Consider the following 24,000-nt stretch of genomic DNA (forward strand, 5'->3'; position numbering starts at 1 on the left):
TTGCTGCTGCTAATATTCATTAGACGCAGAGGTGGAGAGCAGAATGAGCCTTTACCACCAAATGAGGACATCAGGGACCACATTTACTACAACGATGAAGAAGGGGGAGGAGAGGACCACCAGGCACGGCCCCGATATTGGCTCAATTTATCAAGAAATCTGTTTAAAAGTGATGATGTAATTGTTGTTTAGGATGGCTGTTTTTACTTCTGTTGCATTTATTAAGTTTACCTGCTGTGGTTTGACTTCTATTTTGTTCTTTAAGGATAATTATGATCTGAGTGTGCATCGTGGTCCGGACGACCGCCATGGGTCTTCCGGAGTGATGCCATGCTTCATGCCTAAAGCCGAGAATCGACCCCGGCCTGCCAATCCTGAAGACATTGGCAAATTTATTGATGATGTGAGTCAATCGTGATATTAAGTGTAATTTAATTTCATGATGATTCTTCAAAATTATTGCTTTATTAAAAAGCATCGAAGCAAGTTACTTAAAGCATCGGTTGGTGTCATTTACTTGAGTTTCACAGAAAATGTTTACACCCTAATCTGGCCTTTCCTATGCTTCTAGCTAACTTGTCATATCAAGCTTATAGCTGGTCATGGTGAATGGGAAAAAAAGTTTCACTCCACCGTATGCTACTGTTCTATTTGTCAAGCAAATGGAGATCTCTCTGTTTGAATGTAATAATGCAATGGACCCACTATATTGTACGCCCTCTTCAGAACCTGACGGCAGCAGACCGCGACCCGCTGGCGCCCCCCTCACACTGTTGATCTATCCTGGGTTTTCTTTTCAATTCTTATTTGCTGGCACTGATTTATATTTGTAAATTGATGAAAATTTTATTTTTTTCTTTTAAGTTGGCTTTAACATTTTATATTGAAGCTTGTACTTTTTTCATTTTTCAAGTAATGACATCAATGATGTTCTGTAAGAACTGTTTTTTTAAAGCTTTTTTTAAAATTGCTAATTCCTTATTTCCTAGGATGTATTTCAACTAGGTAGATAGGATGACGAAAGTAAAGGGGAACTTACGGGGAACGTTTTGAATACATTTACTTGCAAAGTTTGTTGGTGAAATAAAAAAAGATTATACTAATCTGAGAATGTCTTTGCATAAACCTTCTGTGTGCTATTTTTCGAGGTTAGGTTAAGGATGGATGTGTTTGTGTAGTCTTGCAATCTTGGTCATTTGTTTCGCGTTCTACAATGATGTTTTGTAGAGCTTTGGGCTGTTTCAGCATTTTTTAAGAGGAACAGTGTGGAATTGTTGAAGGACATTTATTAAGTTAATGCAGTGTCAGAAATGGCCGCCTGTATTAATGGTTGCACACAGAGGCTGGGTTCCAAAAGGCCTTTGTGCCGTTCACCACTCAGTTCCTTCAAATCTTTAGATGTTATCTTGATCTCCATTGTACCCATGTTGGCTGCAGCTGCTTGACGAAAAGCTTGGCGGCTGAATTGTGATGTGGACTGATAATCAGTGTATCCTAACGAATGTTTTAGAGATTATCATCAGACAAGTCATTTATGGGCACATATAACAAACATGATTTGTTATATGTTATAGGTTGTCTCGCAGCTTCGCTGCTTGACACCCAATTATTCTCTTCACGGGCGCAGGCATTTTTGTTTGAGTCTTATGTTCATGGTGTGTTCCTGAATCCTCGCATGCCAGCCTTCCGAGTAGCACTTTTGACGTAATTTCCGGTCTCCGAGCATTTATAGCGTTACTGTTCGTCTCTGTGATTGTGTCATGAAATTGGCTAATCCTTGTTTATTGTTAGCTACATTAGCCTCTTTAGCAAACCAGCCCGAAAACAAACAACACCATTGCATTGAATTGCACGCAGAGCAAGACCATGCAATGTATAAATTGGTGACGGGATAAAGTAGCAATGTAATCAAGTGTGTAAGAGCATTTAAAAATGACACTAAAATGACCAACGAAAAAAATCTCTTCACGGGGGCAACCATTTTGTTGCAAGCGTCATCACTGCTCTCGGTCTACTCTCAGATTTCCAAAAGTTGGAGACAAAAAGGGGTGCCTCCGAGAAATGCCGCAAGAAAGCTTTGAGATCTTCGACTTTCGACTCGGAATCCTAGCGTCCGAGGATTGAGGAACACACCATCAGCTTCACTGCACTCGGTCCACCGCTGGACTGGGCATAGGGCATGGCGGGCATATGCCCGGTGGCCTGAAGCCTTTTTTTTTTTTTTTTATTCATGCCAAACTCGCGTCTTACGTAGCAGGCCACGTTAACTTCAATGCAGGCCACATTAACGTCAATTCAAGTTAATGCAAGTTAAACTGGCAGATCTGCCCTTTATCATGATTGATTGAAGCCTGGGCCAATGAGGTGAGGGGCAGGCCAATTACGCCTACCCCTCCATCTCAGCCTCCGTTGGTGACTTGGTTGGTTAGCCACTGCTAGCAGGCAGATCGAAAACGGGCAATATGGACCCTAGTGGGAAGAAAAGAAAGGGTGGCGCTGAAAGAGCCAGGGACCAGAAAAAAGCAGCCCTTCAGGCAGATGCTACGAAATGCCTAAAAATAGCTGATATGTTTGCTGCTCGTGGACATGGAGCCTCCACATCTGCAGCAGCAGCATCAACAGGTAGTGGAGGAGAAGATGCTCGACAGCAGGTGGACGAGGCGGCCATGACGGTAAGTCAAGGTTAACTTCAGCTATTAATTAATGAACAGCAAAATGTTTATAAATCAGACATATATGTGTGAGAAAGAAATATTGATCTTCTGTCGAAGTTACGTGCTGTCTAACCTTGTCACTCAGATATGAATTAATGTCGGACCGTCGGATATTATTTTGGTGCTGCTCACTGCCAGTCATGTCACCTAGCTAGGTGGCTAGGCTAGGTTAAATGGTGTGCATGGCTAGCTACAACGCTGCCGCAGCCAGGTTGTTTATTTATTCGTTGTATTTGTGTGACTGAGACCTTATATTAGAATCACTGTCATTTAGAATTAAAACATTAGATCTGAATACGCATTTACTGTGTCACAGTCTTAGAACGTTTTTGTAGAGTTGAAATGCACTACTATGATCACCTGTGTTATTTTTCTCACATTTCTATCTTTCTTATGTTTTTCATCTTTTTTAAGGTTCCCATGCTTAAGGAGTGCTGGGTGTTGCTGCTGAGAAGAGGCAGATGGGATAGCATCAGCATCTCTCCCACTTGTTGGAGTGTGTGTGTGTGTGTGTGTGTGTGTGTGTGTGTGTGTGTGTGTGTTCTGGTCCATTTGAAAGCTCTCATTGGTTTGCATGCTGCATGTAAGTTACCCATTCCTTTTCGTTTTAATGTTTGTTTTATTGATATTCATATTCTTAATATACAGTATAATTGTGTATTTATTTACTTTATTTTTTCTATTTATTTTGTACAGTTAAGTGATTTGTTAAGTTAAGCAATTTATTTTATTTTGTACAGTTAAGTAATTATTGACTCATTGTAAATATAAGTGTTTAACTTCAATTGTTATGTGTGTCATCACTTTTTATTTTATATTCAAAATTAAATGGATGAAAATCCTATTCTTTCCAAGTCCTGGCATAATTTCACACACCTAACATTTTATTTTGTATTGACAGTTGATTAGCAACACAAATTGGTAATAAGAGAAATCCTTGCTGTTACTTGTAGCTTGTAGTGAGATAAACATCTTGTGGCCTTTTTGTGTATTGCAATTTTAGGTCAGCCTTTGCATCCAGTCATTGGTACAGTCATCCAGTCATTTCTTGCTTTAATAATGCATTGTATCACACAAGTAATGATATATTGTTCATAGTTTAGCCTACAGTATTACATTTATTATAATTATATTAACTAAAATGAATTAATTAATATTTTTTAATATAATTCCTTTACTTAAATTTAAGTAACAAGGTTGAAAGAAATGACATGTCTAAAAAGTAATGTGACCTACGGTCAATAGATCATACTTTTGATAAGCCTAACAGTATTTTGGGAGAACTTTTCATAATGCTTCTCATAGTGTTAAAATGTTTGCGTCTCCTAGTGCACATTGATCGTTTAAGGCAGTGATTCCCAACAAGGGGTATATGGTACATATACCACCTGAGGTGCGCAAGCAAACTGCAGGGGGTATGTGGATAAATTAACGAATGTGTGCAGCATATTCATTGCATGAGTGAAGGGGTACTCATGGTGTGACAAAAAGGCTTAAGGGGTACGCATGTCAAAAGCAGTTGGAGAAAAAACCCACGCTGTCACACAGCGCGCTTACATTTTTCCCCGTCAATACCTGGTGGTGGCCTGCTCTTGGTTAAAAATGCCCGGCCTGAAAATTTCCCCAGTCCAGCCCTGACTCGGTCTACTCTCAGAACTACGAGTAGGAAGGTTTCGGAAGGTTTACTACCACCAAAAGGGTGCGTGCCTCCGTGAAATGCCACAAGAAAGCTCTGAGATTTACACCTTACGACTCGTACGGGTTGGCGTACCATACAAATGGATAGCACCATCAGTGGAAGCAGTCATCGACGACTTGACTTTCGCGCCGGGGGTAAATGTTTCCATGGTAACACCGAGCTTCACCAATCAGAGACGTCGTGTTACACTTTAGGATTGTGGCATCGCGAATAATATCGTCTCAAAACTTTGCATTAATCTCTATTGCTTCTACAGGAGCATATACCATAGTTTCACAATGTAACAGCTCGTGGTAAGCCAACCTTGTGTTACGAGAGTAGCGTATGTGTGTGCGCGAGAATGACTGTGTGTGTGAGTGACGCCAGCGAGAGAGTGAACGAGGAGAGTGAGCGAGCGATAGCGTGTGTCAGTCTAGGGAAGAACGGAACGAGTCCGGTTACGTTCGGTGCAGATGTGTACTGTAGGTCGTTGAAACTGTGGAATAAAGTATCCAGCCGTCAAGAATCAGTGCCTGTGTCATTCCGACCTAAGACCAGACCCACTGCCGGTCATAGTGAAGGGTGTTACCCCCCCGAAAGGACATCGGCCCTGGAGGGAACGTCTCCCCTGTGCTCCCCGACTACGGTCTGGGAGCCAAAGAGCAGGAAAGGTGTAACATTGGCGACCACGAAGGGACGGTTTGAATGGGATGTCCGGCCCAATTCTTTCAGAGAGCGGTGTGGCCAGTGACTTCAACAAAGTCCAGGAAGTGCATGAATGGCCAACACCGACGTCGCTCCAAGATGTCCGTCGCTTTGTGGGTCTTGCATCTTAGTATGGGTGTGTTCGTTAAAGACTTTGCGTCCATTGCAGAACCTCTCCATGTCCTGACCAAGAAACAAGCCCAGTTTTCTTGGTCTGAGGAATGCCAGGCAGCATTTAACGAACTGAAAAGCCTGCTAACAACCGCGCCAATCCTGGGCTACCCCCTCGAGGCAAGACAACATGATACTGGACACAGACCGCCAGTGACGTCGGTATCGGCACTGTTCTCTCGCAGGTTCAGCAGGGTGTGGAATGTGTCTCACCTATGGAAGCCGCAAGCTGTCCACAACTGAACAGAATTACTGCACCACACGGCGAGGACTGCTAGCCATGGTCAACTTCATGGCACACTGTCACCAGTATCTCCTGGGGCGGCGCTTCACATGTGCACCGACCACAGCAGCCTTCGGCACTCTCAACACTCACATCGTCCAACACTTCCAAACTCACCCCATCACCTCACTGTTCATCACCGGGCTGGAGGTGAAGGCGTGCTGGGCGGACAGACAGAGGAAGGAGGCGGAGCAGAGGTGGAGAGCCAAGCTTAAGACCCTCCCCCCCTTGGGCCTGAACATCAGGAGTGGGGGCCGCACTGGGACGCTGCTGGGGGCGCTGGGGGGTCCTGGGACTCCTCCTGGGGGTTCCCTGCATGGCGTCGGGTCGACTGTGTTTTAATATGTTACACGTTTTTATCCTTACTGTTGCTTCCTTCACATCATGATCTATTGAGGCCTTCCACCTCTTTCACTCTTCCTTTTATTCTGTTGGAGGCTTCTTTTATGTGAAGGATGGTATGAATGTGTGAATGGCTTCACTATGCCTTATTATCTTTATTTCATATACCCATTTATTTATTTATTTACTCAGTTTTATCTATTTTGCACATTATCTGCCAGCACTTATTTGTGTGTTTTTAATACTTCCTGCATGCTTTTGCTATGTTTTGTATTTTTATGTCTGCGCATTTTTTAAATTAAAAGGCATCCTGCATTTTTACCCATGAGTTCTTCTGAGATTGCAGTGTGTTCCTTTTTATTCCAATGTTTGTATTTATGCGCATGATTTACTGTTTATGAGAGGATGTGTATGGATGAAAGTCGGATTTGTTCCCTGAAGGACCGAGCTGTGTGCGTACTTTGCTATGAAATCGTTGTCTGTAGCCCTTCTCTGATCTTCGATGGAGGATACATGAAGGAGGCTGAGCAGTTCAGAGGTTATCTTTAATGGATTACCAACAGAGCCACCCCTCATCTCCAGGATTAAAGACGTGTCTTCCAGGACTGTAGAAAGACGCATTACTTTATAAACCAACGGTATTACATAGAGAATTATCCACCCGCAACAGCAAAAACTGCATAATAACATCAGTCAATTTCAGTAACAGTACATTAGTTACTCTATAAACCAACTCTAGATTATAAAGCATTATCTCAAACGGTAACATTTATACATAATACTGTACACCAGTTGTAGGCCCATCCTGCCCCGTCTTCCTCTGCTCTCATCTCCTCCACTAGAGGGCAGTCACGGCCTGTGAATGCAGAGTGACAGTAGGAGGGGTTATCTCCTCTGAGCCATACAGTGGGAGGGGTTATCTCCACTGAGTCATAAAGTGGGAGGGGTTATCTCCTCTGAGCCATAAAGTGGGAGGGGTTATCTCCACTGAGTCATAAAGTGGGAGGGGTTATCTCCTCTGAGCCATAAAGTGGGAGGGGTTATCTCCTCTGAGCCATAAAGTGGGAGGGGTTATCTCCTCTGAGTCATAGCTGCTCATGTTAAAATGGGGCGTCTTTATGAGATCTTATTTTGTGGTATTGTTGTCGCTCATGAACGCTTCAAATTCGCATATCATTACGGCTCTGGCCAAGGCGACTCTTGACCAATAGTCTATGAATGGAGTTTGTTGATTTTTTCTAAGTCATTAGTACTGATATCAAATACTCCCGTGGTCGTCTGAAAGAGAAAGTGACTCTTTCCTCCGCGTGGGTTCAGACGAGGCGACGCGGGCTGGATATCGGTTTACTAGACTGAACATTTATCAATTACTGCTGAAGTCTAATGTGACAGGATATATACACACTGTAGGTCCTCTTGTACCAGGAAACTACGTAGATGGGGTCTGTGTGAGAGTGAGTGAGTGAGTGAGTGAGTGAGTGAGTGAGTGAGTGAGTGAGTGAGTGAGTGAGTGAGTGAGTGAGTGAGTGAGAGAGAGAGAAGGGGAGAGTGCATGTATGTGCAGTGTGGGTATGTTTGTTTTGTGCCACAGGAGTCAGGAGACAAGATGGAGGCAATTTACAATACAGTTCATCACACGCAACACAACATTGTAAAATAATCTTGTATCTTTAAAATATGAATGTTAATCCATTACTGTGATGAAGTACTGTTAAAAGATGACTGTTAATCTATTACTGTGATGAAGTACTGTTAAAATATGACTATTAATCTATTACTGTGATGAAGTACTGTTAAACATATGACTGTTAATCTATTACTGTGATGAAGTTCCGTTAACATATGGCTGTTAATCTATCACTGAGATGGATTATTGTTAAAGTATTACTATTACTGTGATAAAGTAGGCTGCTGATAATATATAACTTTTAACATATGACTCTGAATAAGTATTGTAAAGTGGTAAAGTACTGACTGTGGTCAGAGGTTGGGCCTCAGGAGCCGGATTCTGCTCCTCAGTGTTCTCAGAGCAGCGGTCAGAAGAACCTGGGATGTAGCAGAATGGGAGGAGGTGAGGTCATGAGCTAGATGGATCTAGATCCATAGAGCTGTATCCACTGAGCTAGATGTATCTAGATCTATAGAGCTGTATAGTCCACTGAGCTAGATGTATCTAGATCTATAGAGCTGTATAGTCCAGTGAGCTAGATGTATCTAGATCTATAGAGCTGTATAGTCCAGTGAGCTAGATGGATCTAGATCTATAGAGCTGTATAGTCCAGTAAGATAGATGGATCTAGATCTATAGAGCTGTATAGTCCAGTGAGCTTGATGTTTCTAGATCTATAGAGCTGTATAGTCCACTGAGCTAGATGTATCCAGATCTATAGAGCTGTATAGTCCAGTGAGCTAGATGGATCTAGATCTATAGAACTGTATAGTCCAGTGAGCTTGATGTTTCTAGATCTATAGAGCTTTATAGTCCAGTGAGCTAGATGTATCTAGATCTATAGAGCTGTATAGTCCAGTGAGCTAGATGTATCCAGATCTATAGAGCTGTATAGTCCAGTGAGCTAGATGTATCTAGATCTACAGAGCTGTATAGATCGACAGAGCTAGGTGTATCTAGATCTACAGAGCTAGGTGTATCTGATCTACAGAGCTAGGTGATCTAGATCTACAGAGCTAGGTGTATCTAGATCTAAGAGCTAGTGTATCTAGCTCTACAGAGCTGGTATTAGCTACAGAGCTGTTATAGTCCACAGACCAGTCACAATGGTAACCGTGTTGGTAGTATTGTTTAATCATGAGAGCAGAACTGCAGTAAAAACACACGTTACTCACCAGCTGCTGGACGTTTGGCTGAACCTAAGGATCAGGAGAAATGTCAGTGTGTGACAAGTGGTGAACATCCTCATGTTGTCTACTTTCATATTCTTAATGCCTCAACATCACTGGGGCCTGGACCTTAGAGGAGGTTCTTCCTCCAGTGATGGAGAGGTTTCTACCACCAGACCGCCAGAGCATCACGACGACCAATCAGAGTCCAGGAAGGGACGCAGCGAGGGGGCAGGAAGTAGGGGCAGCTGGGGGTCAGGGGTCAGCTCACTCACCGTTCCTCTTCCTGTACCAACAGACTCCCGCCAGGACCAGAGCTCCAACCAGGAGGAGGGCCCCCGCCACAGAGCCAGCGACGGGGAAGGACCCCGGGAGCCCTTCAGGGGAAGAGAGAGCAGGAGATCAGGAGGAGGGCCCCAAGGAGGTGGAGGTGAGGTGGAGGTGGAGGTGAGGTGAGGTGAGGTGGAGGTGAGGTGAGGTAAGGTGAGGTGGAGGTGAGGTGGAGGTGAGGTGGAGGTGAGGTGGAGGTGAGGTGGAGGTGGAGGTGGAGGTGGAGGTGAGGTGAGGTGGAGGTGGAGGTGAGGTGTGTCCCCTACCTCCGTCCCTCCCAGTCTTCCCCCAGTTGGTCCTGATGAGGGCGGGGTCCAGGGGGGTGGGGATGTCCTCGATGCCTTTCAGCTGGACCACACACTCGTACCTCCCCCAGTCCTCCTGTGGGACGGCCGTGAGGTCCAGGTCCACGCTGACCTGGAAGGTCCCGTCGTGGTTGGGGAGGACCTCCCCGGGGTCCACCTGCTCATGGAGCTCCTGGCCGTCTCTCCTCCAGAACACCACCACCCTGTCAGGGTAGAAGCCTGTAGCATGGCACACCACTGGGGAGGTGGGGCTCCTCTGGAGCAGAGACACCCGCGGACGCTCTGGAGAGAGGGGGGGGGGGGGGAGAGGGGGAGAGGGGGGGGGGAGAGAGAGAGAGACAGAGACAGAGACAGAGACAGAGAGAGAGTCCGGTCGTCTGTCTGTGGTTTCTTTCTACAACCGACACAGAGCCCCCCCCCCCCCCCCCCCCAACCAAAACCCAGGGAGGAGGTCCCAGAATAACATCAGAAAAACATTTGTTGCTCTATTTTTAATTTCTGATTAATATCTTATTATTCTTAAGGCACTGATGGAAGCATTAATCACTAATAAAACAAGAAATCATCGGCTGAACACACGAGAACATTCAGTTGGATCCACTGAGTTGTTTATTGCAATTATGCTTCACTAACAAATGAGACAGAAAAATAGTCCCTTACATGAACACAATAAACACAAGGACTAAAACAATAGAAGCAGCAGACTTTACAAATCATCAACAGGTGTGCACATATCGTTAATAACTGAACATGTTCTGCAGCCACTTGGTTCCAAACAGAACCCAAAAAAATCAAGATTCAGCCTAAAGTAATTTACAACATGCAACATTATCCCATAGACCTCTTGGTTATTAAGAATAAAACATAGAATCTGCTTTAAATCAGGTTGTAAATCAGGATTATGACAACAATTATGATATAAGAGCCCTTAAGACCAAAACTGGTGAAGTCTGAAAATATACAAAGATGAACCATCAATAGGTATTTTATATACATTACAAATAATAAACGTTCTTATCTAACTATGGGAGATCTTAAAAGTATTTTCATGGTTTATCATGCTATACTTTAAAGAACAGACAGACAGACAGACAGACAGACAGACAGACAGACACAATGTAATTGTGTGTAAACACAGACACTGAGTCATCAGTCCTCTCTGTGCGTGCGTGTGTGTGTGCGTGTGCGTGTGTGTGTGTGTGTCCTCCTCCCCCGCGCCCGTTTTCTTTTTCTACAACCGACGCCGCCGCCCCCCCCCCCCTCTACCGCTGAGGGATCACAGAGACGCCGCCGCCCCCCCCCCCCCCCCCCCCCCCCCCCCCCCTCTACCGTGGAGGGATCACAGAGACACTGCCCACCAATACCGCCACCCCCAGGAGGAGGTCCTCCTGGGTGAAGGAGGACCAGAAGGTGTGGAGGTGTGTCAGTGTGTCTGAGGACCCTCCTCCACCTGGGGACACTCTGTAGAAGGACAGAGAGCCAGCAGGCCGGTCCAGATACACTCCTACTCTGGTGGAGCCAGCGGGGGGAGGAGGGAGGACTGTCTCTGTACCGTTGCACCGGGCAATGTAACGACCATCATAACAATAAAGACTCCAGGACTTGTTGTTCCCTCCAAGCTCGCTGTCACCACCCTCTCCTCTCCTTGTGATTCCTCTGTATGTCACTCCTATATCAACCCCTCCTTCCCTCTCTACCTCCCAGTAACAGCGGCCAGTCAGAGCCTCTCTACCCAACACCTGGAGCTGGGAGTCAAATCTGTCTGGGTGATCCGGATACGACTGGTCCTCTTCAGCCCGCGTCACCTTCCTGTTGTCCTCAGACAGAGAGAGTTGTCTGTAGGCCGTGTTGGGGTCCAGTGTGAGGTCACAGGCATCTGAGGGAGAACCAGACATGATGAGCTGCTGAACCGCTCTTCATCCTCATCATCATCACTAGTGCTGTTCTCCTGCGCTCTATGTACATATACATAGATATGAACACATACATACATATACATATGTACACATTCATAGATACACACACCTCAACAACAACGTTATGAAAACAACGACAATATTATGAACAGATCAACAACAAACATCTCTCCTTGGATCCGGGCTGCTCTTCTTCTTTTTATTCTCTTTCAGACTCTTTTGTGATCGCTCTCTCTTCTTCTTCAGCCCCCCCCCCCCCCCCCCCCCTCATCCCTCTCCCCCTCAGCCCCCTCCCCCTCACCAACCCCCCTCAGCCCGGTCACACCCCTCCCCCCTCAGCCCCTTCACCCCCCCTCCTCCCCACAGCCCCCCCTCCCCCTCACCGGCCCCTCAGCCCGGTCACCCCCCCCTCCCCCTCTCCCTCAGCCCCTTCATCCCCCCTCCCCCTCCCCCCTCAGCCCGGTCACCCCCCCCCTCAACCCTGTCACCCCCCCCCACCCTAGTCCTCCCCCTCAGCCCGGTTGCCCCCCCCCCCCCCTCCCCCTCAGCCCCCCCCCCCCCCCCCCCCCCCTAGTCCTCCCCCTCAGCCCGGTCACCCCCCCCTCAATGTAACAATGTAATACCTGCTGGGTTTTATACAAGCAGGTTTAACTGTGATGGTCGACAGTATTAATATACGGAAGATACATGAGGTCAGCCATCATCTTCATTTCCAGTAGGATGTGACCTCACTTCCTGCTGTGTGGATGGACTTCCCGTCTCAATAGTGAGTGTGTGATGTGATGAATCAAACAGACACTTACACTTCTTTAAAGCTGGTTTCAGCCTCCACACTCCACCGTGCTCCACACTGGGGGGGAAACAAAGTGAGATCAGCATGTTGAAACATTCACCTTCATCATCTGTTGTCTCATCACGTTCTACACAACATGAGTGACAGCTGCCTCTTCAAACCACTTCATCTAGCAGCATGAATCCTAGTAGGAGACTTTGTCCCTGAGTGGTGAGCTGTCCTCTCCATACCCGAGAGTGTCCAGTCTCCAGAGTGGATCCTCCAGTCCAGCAGAGAGCAGCGCAGCTCCAGAGTCTCCTGGGTGATTGTAGCTCAGGTCCAGCTTTCTCAGATGGGAGGGGTTGGAGCTCAGAGCTGAGGCCAGAGAAGCACAGCCTTCCTGTGTGACCAGGCAGCCAGACAAGCTACACACACACACACACACACACACACACACACACACACACACACGTGTAAAATCCTGTGTTTTTCCAGTCTGCCAACCACTTAGTGAACGTCCTACTCCAAACACAGGTGGCGTTGCCTTGATGACGTAGAAGGTCCTTTTATGAAGCACTTCCTGGTCCATTGAAGGGACCATATTTGAGGATAATGCCCCGTTTACACCATCCCGCTAATGGCCGCTAATGGCCGATGGACCACCGATGTGGAAGTCGGGGTGATTCGGGTGACATCGGGCTAAAAATGTATGATCGGGTCAATTTATCGGGGTAGCATTTACACATACCCGATGTTATAACGATAACATAACGATGTATGCCAGGGAAGACACCCGAAGTGCGTTTGGCGTCATTTGACGTCATTTCGGATGACGCCAAACACGTCAAATGACGCGTTTGGCGTCATTTCGGGAGAAGGCAAAGGGGAGACTGGTTTAGACTGATATTTATTTATATATTTATTTATATTACAATAGCGATTTTATAATAATAGAACGCCGGTTCTAAATGGGCGAAGTACCCTGTAATTATAAAAGTAGGACATCCATCCATCACCCCCTATTTATACACAAGTGGCAGATTGAGGGTCTTCCTTAACACAATCTGGTCACTCACAATCGTTATTTGTCTAGGGTTCTCGAGGGTCTTTCGTGTGTTGAGGTTGCCGATATAAAGACGATAAAACGCGGAAGATTAACGAATATAGCCGATGTGCCCAGGAAAATTCCCGAACGATTCGCGATGTCTTACGTTATACTCCCGTTCTATTCCCGATTATAGCCGATTAGCCCATAGCAACGCCTGGTAACCGATTCTACCCCGATTGACACAAAATTAACAAACATGTTCGTTCTTTGCCGATGTTGCCCGTTGTTGCCCGATCATTGAGCATTTCTTCCCGTTTCTTCCCGTTGTCTAACGATGTTCCCGGGAAGAGTAACGGTGTTTCCCGATGCAACCACGCTATTTGCCGATTTAATAACGATAGCTGCTGATTTAGCCATCGGGCACCATCGGGGCCCACTATCGGGTAGGTGTAAACAGGGCATAAAGAATTAGCAATTAAGATAATGAGTACTGGATATTAGGGGGTTACAAAAAAATGTAAACGTTTACACGACCCCTACTTTTTCGTGTACACGGTTAACCGTTTCTTTATTAATTAATGGACCGCAGTCGCGCTATAGGGGGATTATTTGTTTATCGATGCGCGAGCAGAAAGATCGCAAAAAATAACTTTTGTTTGACCGGTTGCCGTGGTTATCTCCATGTGGTTCATTTGCAGTTGCGGTGTTAATTAGGATGTTTTCAGCTTACTGTTACATTAAACTGTAATAAGAAAACGCGGTTATATGCTAGTATAGACCCTATAGTATCGGTGGTATAAAGGCTGGGACGGATTTCAAATTATAAATATGTACACTTTATGTTGAAAGTATAGACTGTCGCTATTCCCATTGAAACGAATGGTGCGGTGATTATTCTTCAAAACGAGAGCTGGTAAATTGGGAAAAATGAATTAAACTGTAATCAGACAACGCGGTTATATGCTATAGACCAGTGGTTCTCAACCTTTTTGGAGCAAACCTGACCTTACCCTGATCCTCTGCCCCCCCCCCCCTATCATTTATTTTTAATAAACTAACAACCCCACTCACACTCGTGTTATATTGCTTAAAGCTATTAATGCATCGTTTTTCATTGATTTTGCGGTGGTCACTAGTAGCAATGAATGCCCTCTGAGTCGGTTTTGGTGAAAAAAATATTAAAATAGTCATGACATGCAAATGTCTCACTTCTGATTGGCTAACGGCACTGTCCATCACTGTAATAAACCCAATTAAACTTCCAGAGCGACGAGAGAGAGACTAGAGAGACAGAGACACAGAGACGACAGACAGAGACAGAGACAGACGAGACAGAGACAGAGACAGAGACAGAGAGAGAGAGAGAGAGAGAGAGAGGCCTCGTCTCCCGTCATCCTTGACCACGGCACTCGCGCGATTCCCGCCGTGCCCCGTGAACGAATGAATGAATGGCCCGGGAACCACGGGCACCGCGGCCCGGGCAACTTGGGCCCCACGAAAACAGATTGCGCACAGAGGGGGGGGTGTTGGGTTATGTTACGCAGGGGTTACCAATTTGTTGATATTTTCATCTAGTGTTGAACAGTGCACAATGAACAGTGAAGGTAACAAACTCTTAAAAAAGAACGTGAACATGAACAATTGAAAAATTAACTAATAATGTATAATAATATATTGAACTAAACTTGAAGTAACATCTATCAAGTGTAAACATGCACAGTTTGGCGCGTTTGTGAGGCCACAGAATAGGCTACAATTCATTTTAATCAGTGGGAGCCCTGTGCTTGTTTCCCTGCAACAAGAAGGTTCCATCTGGGGGTGATGGAAGACAGTGTTTGTAATGTCTAATCGATTGCAGAATTTTGTTTTAGTTGCAGTCATTGCGGAAAACCCGGTCTTGCATAGGTACGTGGTGGGAAATGGAAGCAACGTTATCAGCGCTTTTATGGATATCTCGGGATAATCCGCTTTGGTTTTGATTAGAGATGTCCGATATTATCGGCCCGATATTAGCATAAAAATTTAATATCTGTCAATATCGGTATCGGATTTTTTTTGCCTTAAAACCGATTTTTTTTTATTTTATTTTTTTTTATTTTTTTTATAGCTCAAATAAATGTTTTCAAAATTGTGCAGTACAGTGCACATTGTAATTGACTCATATTTGTGCATTTATTCAATTAAGGTTATTGAGTTTTAGTTAAAGAAACATACTGCTATGTTGCACATAGTTGTTCAGGTACAATGTTTTATCATTTGTGGAGTCAAGTTTGCCCTATTTGTTGTGGGCATTGTCAAGATTATCTCAGGGAGAGTGTAATCCAAACTGTTGTCTGAGACCATTAAAAAAATAAAAATAAACATGGCACTTTTCCCTTAAATTAAGTTGAAGTATTTTTCTTATTTTGCACAGACAATGTTAACATTTGGAAAGCCTTGTTGCATTCAAGAATGCATCCAGTGGGGCATCACAATAACATTAAGCATGTTGTGTTGATTCCACAACAGGAGATATGTAATGTTACCTAAATTAGGTTTGAGGAAAAATAACCCAAATATCGACATCGGTATCGGCTGATATCGGAATCGAAAATTTAGAGTTGGACAATATCGCATATCGGATAACGGCAAAAAAGCCAATATCGGACATCCCTAGTTTTGATCAAACACACTTCTAAGACCACCATCATTTGCTGTTTCGATCAATTGATCTTCCTCCTGCACTGACAAGTGGTTCGGGACATTGACAAATAGGTTGCGGATCCACTCATTTGTTCGCCTTGGAACTTTGGAGGATGAGAAGTGAGGTTCGAATTCATTTGAAAGCGAACAAGGTGATCGCGCACCAGCTGCGAGAGAATGGGCCCTGCCTCAGTCTCTCCCAAAATCCCCACTAATGTTTTGAACATATCGAATACTCCCCTGTCCACTCGTTATCCCCACTAATCAAGCTTGGCTTTAAATGCAGCAATTTTATCTGCCAGTTTAAAGACAGTCGTTATTCTTATGATTTACTAACCAGTTACACATGTACACGTGTACCCGTGCACACCCCCACTGGATATATTAATCTTTAAAACACGTTTTTTTTATATCTTTCCAGAGACCCTCTAAAATGTTTCTGTTGAGGCTTTCAGGGGGTCTGAGGTGTCCAACTAGGGGTAACACCCTCCAAAGACCCCCTGCACTAAACTATCACCGTCCCGTATACGGGGGACAGTGGGGGGGCAATATAATTATATTCTGAGCTCATTTTTATTTTTATAATTGATAGGTTGCAGGCATATGGATGCATTACATAATCCACCAAATAAAAAGGTGTTAAATCTCCAATGATACAAAATCACGGATGTGGTCATCACAGGTACTGAGTTATAAGCTGAGTTATATAACCGTCCTCTGATGTGGAACTTGTGGTGTAACTGTTTGACCATTGAGTAAAACTGACCTGAGAGTTTCCAGTCTACAGTGTGGACACCCCAGTCCAGCAGAGAGCAGCTTCACTCCTGAATCCTGCAGATCGTTGGAACTCACGTCCAGCTCTCTCAGACTACAGGAGTTGGAGCTGAGAACTGAGGCCAGAGCTTCACAGCATCTCTCTGAAAGATGACAGCCATTCAGCCTGCACACACATAACACAATATGTTAGGGACTGTGATTAGAATGACCCACATCTTTTACTTTAAACTTAATGGAGGATTTTTCACTTTTTTTCAGGAGCACTCGTGCCCCCAAGTTAAAAAATGTAGGAGCACAATAGGTTTTTGTTTAGAACATTTATCAGCCTGCAGAAATTGCACACACCAACAGCACCAATTTACTAAAGCAAAATTAAGACTAATAAATAGGGAGATGACATTTAGGCTACACAAAACAGCACCAATTTCGGCTTCCACCGTACCAGGGTTATTGGGCTGGGACTGGGTTCGATTTATATAGAAATCGGGACAGCGAGAATGCCTAGTGGACTCGATGTGTTTCACCACAGCATCGCGTATCAGATTAGGGTTCCCCGTTATAAACAGAGAGGAGCCTGCCATTGCCGATGGGGCTTCCTTACAAAATGTACAGACTTGGCATCATAAACTAGCCACCCGAAATCCTTCAACCAGTCGGGGAATGAATATGTAGACTTTATCGACTACAGTAACAGCATTAACTTTCTCCACGCAGTCTATTCATAATATTGTAATGACCACGGAAAAGGCAGTGAATGAAGTATGATTAGACAGCGATTTAGATACCTAATAAACCGTTGGGACACACAAGACTGGTAACTAGGGGTGTAAATCTCTGGTTTCATCACGATACGATATTATATCGATTCATTGGACAACGATACGATATTTGCCGATATCAAAAGTCTGCCGCGATACGATTTCGATTCAGGGCATGCGATCGATATGAGACGATATCATATGCCCATTTAACACAACCTCTTACAATCACATCAACTCACATCAACTTAATTATAATTTCATCATTTTATTTCTTTGCTCTTCCGGATATTTAAAACAAAAAAATCAATTTTTAATACAAATAATGAAGTGCCACATAATTGCATTTAAGTGCCAAAGGTTTTTTATGGCTTAAATTAAAGAGCCTGTAATGATCTTTCATTTTGAACGTAGATCATTCCCAACCTATCTGTGTGGATAGTTTTCTTCTAAAAACAAAACATCCCTCGGAATCATCTTGGCTGATAAGATACGCCGTCCGTGTTGCCAGATTGGGCACATTTTTCAGCCCGATTTGGCTACTTTTAATCACGTTAGGCTGGAAAAACGGGACATATGCCCAATCTGGCAACACAAACCGAAACTAGACATCCTCTCGCTCACACATGTGCTCGCTGTTGCCTCGTTTAACCGGTGAATGGATACGAGCGGCTTGGCGCTTTGCGCAGAAATAGTTTCACAAACACCCGCGAAAGGAGATATAATAATAAAGGGGTGTAATACTGCGATATGCATCGATGTTTGGCCGTTGCATCAATGCAGTTGGATCGTTCGCCAATCAATCGATGTATCGATCTACATCGATGTATCATCACACCCCTACTGGTAACCATAGCAACGTAGGTAAACAAACCCGCTAAACCCTCCCGTAGCGCTCCCCGCGCTACGGCCATCCGGAGGCGCACAGAGCTTTTGGCCGTGATATTATATATACAATACAATTATAATATATTATATACTATTCTATATAGAGCTCGGGGAGTCGCAAACGGCAACAATCACTGTCTCCTCCATATTGCGGTTCACCACGGACTGCACTGCAGGGAACGGTTGGCCGGTTGAAAACTGATCGGCTGTTACGTTACACACGTCACTCAGTGGCCACGCTGTTGGGATTCAGGGGTATAATTGATAGATTGCAGGCATATGGATGTATTGCAATATCCACCTAATCAAAAGGTGTTAAATCTCCAATGATACAAAATCACGGATGTGGTCATCACAGGTACTGAGTTATAAGCTGCGTTATATAACCGTCCTCTGATGTGGAACTTGTGGTGTAACTGTTTGACCATTGAGTAAAACTGACCTGAGAGTTTCCAGTGTACAGTGTGGACTCCCCAGTCCAGCAGAGAGCAGCTTCACTCCTGAATCCTGCAGATCGTTGGAACTCACGTCCAGCTCTCTCAGACTAGAGGAGTTGGAGCTGAGAACTGAGGCCAGAGCTTCACAGCATCTCTCTGACAGATTACAGCCATTCAGCCTGCACACACATAACACAATATGTTAGGGACTGTGATTAGAATGACCCACATCTTTTACTTTAAACTTAATGGAGGATTTTTCACTTTTTTTCAGGAGCACTCGTGCCCCCAAGTTAAAAAATGTAGGAGCACAATAGGTTTTTGTTTATAACATTTATCAGCTTGCAGAAATTGCACACACCAACAGCACCAATTTACTATAGCAAAATTAAGACTAATAAATAGGGAGATGACATTTAGGCTACACAAAACAGCACCAATTTCGGCTTCCACCGTACCAGGGTTATTGGGCTGGGACTGGGTTCGATTTATATAGAAATCGGGACAGCGAGAATGCCTAGTGGACTCGATGTGTTTCACCACAGCATCGCGTATCAGATTAGGGTTCCCCGTTATAAACAGAGAGGAGCCTGCCATTGCCGATGGGGCTTCCTTACAAAATGTACAGACTTGGCATCATAAACTAGCCACCCGAAATCCTTCAACCAGTCGGAGGTTGAATTTGTAGACTTTATCGACTACAGTAACAGCATTAACTTTCTCCACGCAGTCTATTCATAATATTGTAATGACCACGGAAAAGGCAGTGAATGAAGTATGATTAGACAGCGATTTAGATACCTAATAAACCGTTGGGACACACAAGACTGGTAACCATAGCAACGTAGGTAAACAAACCCGCTATACCCTCCCGTAGCGCTCCCCGCGCTACGGCCATCCGGAGGCGCACAGAGCTTTTGGCCGTGATATTATGTATACAATACAATTATAATATATTATATACTATTCTATATAGAGCTCGGGGAGTCGCAAACGGCAACAATCACTTTCCCCTCCATGCTGCGGTTCACCCCGGACTGCACTGCAGGGAACGGTTGGCAGGTTGAAAACTGATTGGCTGTTACGTTAGACACGTCACTCAGTGGCCACGCTGTTGGGATTCAGGGGTATAATTGATAGATTGCAGGCATATGGATGTATTGCAATATCCACCTAATCAAAAGGTGTTAAATCTCCAATGATACAAAATCACGGATGTGGTCATCACAGGAACTGAGTTATAAGATGAGTTATATAACCATCCTCTGATGTGGAACTTGTGGTGTAACTGTTTGACCATTGAGTAAAACTGACCTGAGAGTTTCCAGTGTACAGTGTGGACTCCCCAGTCCAGCAGAGAGCAGCTTCACTCCTGAATCCTGCAGATCGTTGGAACTCACGTCCAGCTCTCTCAGACTACAGGAGTTGGAGCTGAGAACTGAGGCCAGAGCTTCACAGCATCTCTCTGACAGACGACAGCCATTCAGCCTGCACACACATAACACAATATGTTAGGGACTGTGATTAGAATGACCCACATCTTTTACTTTAAGCTTAATGGAGGATTTTTCACTTTTTTTCAGGAGCACTCGTGCCCCCAAGTTAAAAAATGTAGGAGCACAATAGGTTTTTGTTTAGAACATTTATCAGCCTGCAGAAATTGCACACACCAACAGCACCAATTTACTAAAGCAAAATTAAGACTAATAAATAGGGAGATGACATTTAGGCTACACAAAACAGCACCAATTTCGGCTTCCACCGTACCAGGGTTATTGGGCTGGGACTGGGTTCGATTTATATAGAAATCGGGACAGCGAGAATGCCTAGTGGACTCGATGTGTTTCACCACAGCATCGCGTATCAGATTGGGGTTCCCCGTTATGAACAGAGAGGAGCCTGCCATTGCCGATGGGGCTTCCTTACAAAATGTACAGACTTGGCATCATAAACTAGCCACCCGAAATCCTTCAACCAGTCGGGGGTTGAATTTGTAGACTTTATCGACTACAGTAACAGCATTAACTTTCTCCACGCAGTCTATTCATAATATTGTAATGACCACGGAAAAGGCAGTGAATGAAGTATTGATTAGACAGCGATTTAGATACCTAATAAACCGTTGGGACACACAAGACTGGTAACCATAGCAACGTAGGTAAACAAACCCGCTAAACCCTCCCGTAGCGCTCCCCGTGCTACGGCCATCCGGAGGCGCACAGAGCTTTTGGCCGTGATATTATATATACAATACAATTATAATATATTATATACTATTCTATATAGAGCTCGGGGAGTCGCAAACGGCAACAATCACTTTCTCCTCCATGCTGCGGTTCACCCCGGACTGCACTGCAGTGAACGGTTGGCAGGTTGGAAACTGATTGGCTGTTACGTTACACACGTCACTCAGTGGCCACGCTGTTGAACGCTGATTGGCTGTCATCACGCGAATGTCGCGGCAAAGTTTCAACTCGAGCAAAAGTGGCGTGCTGCAAATCCACCTGAAATCCACGTGAACGCGCTCGCCAGTGCCGGGCAAAAGTGTTGTGATGCAAATGGAATCGCTGCTTTGTATGGAATCGTTTCGCCCCTTCGCGTTTGATGTGAACGCACAGTATAGTGCGCTGTGGAGAAGTCACTCGCACGCGTGCTCCTGTTTTGTTTTTCTCGTTCGCACACCGAAATATTCACTCGCAAATGCGAGTGAAATGGGCGCACTGTAGAGCCCTGGATGAAGTAGTTCCACCAAGCTAAATTGTTCCCCTTTCAGTAAATTCAGCTCTCTGAAAGTGAGGAGAAATGTAAAGTGTATGTCGTGGTTGGCTTGTTCTTTAGCCCAGTCCAGGAAATCTGCTCAATGTCCCCTGATGTAGAACTTGTGGTGTAACTGTTTGAGATATTGAGTGAAACTGACCTGAGAGTTTCCAGTGTACAGTGTGGACTCCCCAGTCCAGCAGAGAGCAGCTTCACTCCTGAATCCTTCAGATAATTGGTACTCAGGTCCAGCTCTATCAGACTACAGGAGTTGGAGCTGAGAACTGAGGCCAGAGCTCCACAGCATCTCCCTGACAGACGACAGCCATTCAGCCTGCACACACATAACACAATATGTTAGGGACTGTGATTAGAATGACCCACATCTTTTACTTTAAACTTAATGGAGGCTGTGTGTAGCAACCAATAATGTTATAGTGGCAAATTAAGTAATAAATGCCAATAACATAAAAATGTAAATGTAATAAAGCCAATAACTTAATAACTTGCCAACAATGTAATAAAGTTGTTGAGCCAATACCGTTATAACTTTTTGCCAATAATGTTATAACTTATTACGTTATTGGCTGCTTACTATTATTATAACAGAACCCTAAGAGTAACGTATAAATCCAAATTCACTCTTTGGTCCTTTAAGGCATCCTCTGGAGGGGGTATGAGGGTGGAGGGGTAACTGTTAGGTCAGATATTTAAGCGTTTGATGCAAGATGCAATAATAAGGTTAAGTGTGACAAATTCTCTCCAGAAATTGAAAATAAAATAAAGAGATACCTAATTTATTGCATTATTGGCTCAGTTATTACATTTTCTAAATATTTTTTATACAAAGCCAATAACGTAATAACCAGCCAATAACGTAATAAGTTATAACATTGTTGGCAAAAAGTTATAAAAGCTTTAATAAGATGTTTTATTAATTGAACTACATTAGATCCTTAAATATTAATTTAATAATCTGCGTAACTTTTACTTTTAACGTAATTAAGTTATTGTCTTCCATCTTTATTAGAAAAGTGGGTTAGTGGGTTTATTGTAATACATGTTATTAGTGAACCTACAGATATGTTTTGTTAGTTGTAACTTATATATTCTACTATCAGGTATATTGTGTTGTGTATTGTCATACATTATTATAAGTAAACCTACAGTGATCTTTTGGAGGCTTTGATCACTGGCAGCAGCATCAGAAGACCCTCCTCTGAAGCTTTGTATTTCTTCAGTTCAAACATGTCCAGCTCCTCTTCTGATGTCAGTAAGATGAAGACCAGAGCTGACCACTGAGCAGGAGAGACATGCGTTCTGAATAGACTTCCTGATGTGAGGGACTGTTGGATCTCCTCCACTAGAGAACGGTCGTTCAGCTCATTCAGACAGTGAAACAGATTGATGATTCTCTCTGGAGAGAGCTTACCATCTAACTTATGCTTGATGTAAGACACTGTTCCCTTGTTGGTCTGTGAGCTACTTATTGTCTGTCCCAGCAGACCTCGTAGGAGAATCTGATTGGTCTCTAGAGAGAGGCCCAGGAGGAAGCGGAGGAACAAGTCCAGGTGTCCGTTCTCACTCTGTAAGGCCTTGTCCACAGCACTCTGGTAGAGGAGGAGTTCATCTTCACTGGAGGTTGGTGGTTCTTCTGAGAGCAGATTGACACCATTGTGGATGAAGGACCAAAAGACATAAAGAGCAGCCAGAAACTCCTGGAGGCTCAGATGGACAAAGCAGAACACCTTGTCCTGGTACAGCCCACACTCCTCTTTAAAGATCTGGGTGAACACTCCTGAGTACACTGAGGCTGCTCTGATATCAATGTCACACTTTACCAGGTCTGCCTCGTAGAAGATCAGGTTGCCACTCTCCAGCTGGTTAAAAGCCAGTTTTCCCAGAGAAACAATGATCTCCCTGCTCTGTGCAGTCCAGTTTGTGTCTGTTTCAGTTAACAAACGATACTTCCTGTCCCCCTGTATGGACTGAACCCTCAGGAAGTGGCTGTACATCTGAGTCACGGTCTTGGGCGTCTCTTCTCCTATCTGGGATGTTTTGAAGAAGTCCTCCAGGACTGTAACAGTGATCCAACAGAATACTGGGATGTGACACATGATGTGGAGGCTTCGTGATTTCTTGACGTGGGTGATGATTGTGCTGGCCAGCGTCTCATCTTTGAATCTCTTCCTGAAGTAGTCCTCCTTCTGTTGGTCGGTGAACCCTCTCACCTCTGTCACCATGTCAACACAATGAGCAGGGATCTTATTGGCTGCCGCAGGGCGTGTGGTTATCCAGACGCAAGCAGAGGGTAGCAGGTGGCCCCTGATGAGGTTTGTCAGCAGCATGTCCACCGAGGTGGACTTTGTGACATCATTCCATATCTTGTTGTTCTGGAAGTCCAGAGGAAGTCGACACTCATCCAGTCCATCCAAGATGAAGACAACTTGGAACCGGTCGTATCTGCAGATTCCTGCTTCTTTGGTCTCAATAAAGAAGCGATTAAGAAGTTCCACCAAGCTAAATTGTTCTCCTTTCAGTAAATTCAGCTCTCTGAAAGTGAGGAGAAATGTAAAGTGTATGTCGTGGTTGGCTTGTT

General features: G+C 44.5%; 3 long non-coding RNA genes across 3 annotated transcripts; 2 read left to right on the top strand and 1 right to left on the bottom strand.

Annotated features, from left to right (window-relative positions):
* The first annotated feature begins 263 nt into the window (after positions 1 to 263).
* Positions 264 to 1,108, top strand: LOC115538979 (uncharacterized). The gene is made up of 2 exons (XR_003975633.1): positions 264 to 403; positions 727 to 1,108. It is a non-coding gene; the product is annotated as an uncharacterized LOC115538979 (long non-coding RNA).
* Positions 1,109 to 1,971: 863 nt separating this feature from the next.
* On the top strand, positions 1,972 to 3,556 carry LOC115538978 (uncharacterized). Its single transcript, XR_003975632.1, has 2 exons — positions 1,972 to 2,672; positions 3,129 to 3,556. It is a non-coding gene; the product is annotated as an uncharacterized LOC115538978 (long non-coding RNA).
* A 5,138-nt stretch (positions 3,557 to 8,694) lies between these two features.
* Positions 8,695 to 9,609, bottom strand: LOC115538980 (uncharacterized). Its single transcript, XR_003975634.1, has 3 exons — positions 9,328 to 9,609; positions 9,007 to 9,108; positions 8,695 to 8,761 (listed from the first exon to the last, which is right to left on the bottom strand). It is a non-coding gene; the product is annotated as an uncharacterized LOC115538980 (long non-coding RNA).
* Between the last annotated feature and the right edge of the window lie 14,391 nt (positions 9,610 to 24,000).

The sequence above is a fragment of the Gadus morhua genome, unplaced genomic scaffold, assembly GCF_902167405.1.
Source record: "Gadus morhua unplaced genomic scaffold, gadMor3.0, whole genome shotgun sequence".
Classification (NCBI taxonomy): domain Eukaryota; kingdom Metazoa; phylum Chordata; class Actinopteri; order Gadiformes; family Gadidae; genus Gadus; species Gadus morhua.